Source organism: Belonocnema kinseyi, chromosome 4 (genome assembly GCF_010883055.1).
Source record: "Belonocnema kinseyi isolate 2016_QV_RU_SX_M_011 chromosome 4, B_treatae_v1, whole genome shotgun sequence".
Classification (NCBI taxonomy): domain Eukaryota; kingdom Metazoa; phylum Arthropoda; class Insecta; order Hymenoptera; family Cynipidae; genus Belonocnema; species Belonocnema kinseyi.
Window position 1 is genome coordinate 119327910 of NC_046660.1, and position 3206 is coordinate 119331115.

A 3206-nucleotide genomic window follows, 5' to 3' on the forward strand; every position below is an offset into this window, starting at 1 on the left:
CATCACGACAACGCCCGAGTTCACACATGCTTCGTTTCAATGGCTAAAATTGAAGAACTAAAATTCAAATTGGTCGAACACCCACCGTATTCACCAGATTTATCCCCCACTGACTTTTTCTTATTTCCAAACTTGAAAAAATGGCTCGGTGGACAGAGATTTCCAGACAACGAAGACATCATTGCCTCTGTAAGTGCTTATTTTGAGGAACTTCCGAAAACGCACTTTTCTGAAGGATTAAAAAAACTTGAAAAGCGATTGACATAGTGTATAGAGCTCCAAGGAGGTTATGTTGAAAAATAAAAAAAAATTTACCCAAAAAAAATTGTTTTTATACTTCTTTCTAAGGACTTATTGAACTACCCTCGTAATTGAAAATGTTTTGTGATATGTTTGAAATTTTGTCTTAAAATTCATTAGAAATCAATCATTATAAATTTTACCATCAAATACCATCAAATAAGTTTTTTCCCATAATTTAATTTTAGTGATCTCTTTCAAAGTCGAAGAAAGTTTACAAATTATAGTGTAGTAGCGAAATTTTAAGGAACGAATTATTTTCTACTACTAAAAAATCATGTACAATTTAACTTTTCTCTTTTAATAATGTTTAGAAACATTTAGAAATCAATTTCATGATGAATTACAATGATTCAGTTACAAACAGAATATCTTTAGATGGAACTGAAAAAGTTTTACTACGGAAATTTAAAATTTGAAAAAATTCAATTTCGTACGATTTTTACCCAAAAAAGTAATTTTTCTGTGCAGTTAACTGAATTGAAATATTTGACTATATAAATGATTAAATTTAAAAAAACTTTTAAATCGAAAATTAAAGTTCAAATAAAGCGACTAAAAACGTTTAACTACTATTTAAAAAAAATATCTCCGTTGAAAAAAATTACTTTCATTTCCGGCTTCTTCCGGTCCTAATAATTCCCGATTCTTTTGCGGATTTCTGGGTTGACAGCCCCCTGTATTAAGCAATTGCGTTCTTGTTAAGTTTCATATTTACATAATCTAATTACCTATACAATATACAATAGTCGGGTTTTTTGTTTTTAGTTTTTAACCTCTTCAATAATTAATTCTAATGAATGCTGATTCACAGCAACACTACACGTGTCAAGATCTTGCCTGAGTCCAGGTTTCGTATGACCGAATTCTGCAGTCATAAAAAATCCCTTGATCAATACTTTTATGTTTTTTTTTCGAAGAAAAAGATTCACATCAATTATTATAACAAGATTTCTGTTGATACTTACCTCGTCGTCAATGTCGAGACTGAAGACAGATAGTTTCTCGAAGTTACTCATTTTTTGCTACATATAAATAAAAAGGAATTTAGGTTATAACATAGATAAATCAAACTGCGTATTATTTTGTTTACAAGCAAACCTTGGAAAGCCAGTTAAAATAATTTTACTGAATAGATAAGCTGATATTTAATTTATACGTACAGTCTTTTTTTACAATCGCCACTTCGTGGACACTGCGGGGTTGCAAAATTACAATCATGCGTTTTACCAAGGGTGAACACGGTCGAGAAGTTCATCACAAAACTTGAACGTCAAACTCTGTCAAATGCTGTCAAAAAAAAAACTATGACGCGCTCGAGTAACATCGGAAATGCTCGGCACATACAGAGGACGATATTCAGCAATGAGTTTCCCATTTTAAATAGAAATTTTCTCAAATTATTATTTCGGTTTGTAAACTCTTTCATTGCGAAAAATTTAATTATTTTTCTTTTCACTCCTCATTACTATTTACAATGGTAATTTTTCTAAACTGTTTTGCAACCTATGTTATTTGAACTGCTACTTACTGCCATTACTATTTTATTATTTATTTTTGTGGATATGAATCTTTTCTAATTACACTTTGCTATCGAAAAATATTGCACTTTCCAACTCTCAATGGCAATTAGTCACTTTGGTATATATTTCTAATTGATATGGAAAAAGTATTTCTTCGTATCGCTCTTTGAATAATTACGAACTCTGCCACTATATCCTAGCTTGCCATTGAACTCTTGTAAATATAAATGTTATTATACTAAATTCCTCAATCAGAAACTTCTCCGTGTATCAGCTAAAGGTTCCTATGTGAAATGCTCATTATTAGGCCAAAGCTGAAAAAATTAAATATTTATCATTTTAAATAAGGTACGCATTGATATTCTAACTTGTTTTTTGTAAAATTATAGAGAAATATAGCATGGATGATAAATTTCATTATGCATTGAACTCAAGCATTTTTACAATAAAAAACTACTTTCAAATATAATCATAATTTCATATGCCCACCTTTACTAGATAATAAAGCTGCAATACGATGAGGCATACTGTTCATATAGTTTTTAATTGTAATCTTTATCTCTGGAAAGGATTCCCAAATGTGATTAAGTATCCGAATAACCACTTACTTGGTCATAGGATCGTGTCTACTGACTATTTTTCTTGAAGTTTCAAACGTTCTAGATGGGATTCATATTTTGAGATTTTCCCGGTCAGTCAAGAACGGTGACTTTTTTTTAACCAAAAACGTGCTAATTCGTCTGGCCAATCTGGCTGATCTAGCGAACTAGGAGTTTAAAAGCACAAAAACGCTCAAATTACTCACAATAAATGACAAAAATAATGTGAAATTTGTAATTTTTAGCTTTGTCCTAATGATATGATAAGGCACTGTACTATAATCGTTTTTTATGATTTATCTGCATGACTAAAAAAAGCTCTGCTAACATTCCCAGTATTTTTTTTTCCTGCACATTATTTCACAACATCAACTGTTAAAGATAATTTTTTTAAATATCTTTTGCTAATGTAAAACCATCTTCAGTATTCAATTTCCGACCTATACATTTAATGTTTTTGAAAGAAATTAAAGACGTTGAATTAAAGAATTATGAATTTTATGAATTAATACTTCAAAAGGTACAGCCATACTGTTTAACATTTCAAAATATAACAATCTATGTAAGATTTGTTTTTAACTGTAGCGTGATTGATATAAAAGTGGCAAACTACTTGATGGATCAAAATTGTTTTGTTTGCTGCTCCATTTGTAGAGTTAAACTTAAGTTTGTTAATGACATGCCAAGAGTACTATTGTTTCCATGCAAAACAGAATTTTACAAATTTGGATTCCCTATCTTACATAGTTAGAATACATGTATTGAGTATGTATTACATATTTTT

At 29.9% G+C, this 3206-nt stretch overlaps 1 protein-coding gene across 1 annotated transcript in view; it reads left to right on the forward strand.

Annotated features, from left to right (window-relative positions):
• Positions 1-3206, forward strand: part of LOC117171060 — a 28812-nt gene that overhangs the window by 24607 nt on the left and 999 nt on the right. The gene's annotated exons all lie outside the window — the stretch shown is intronic.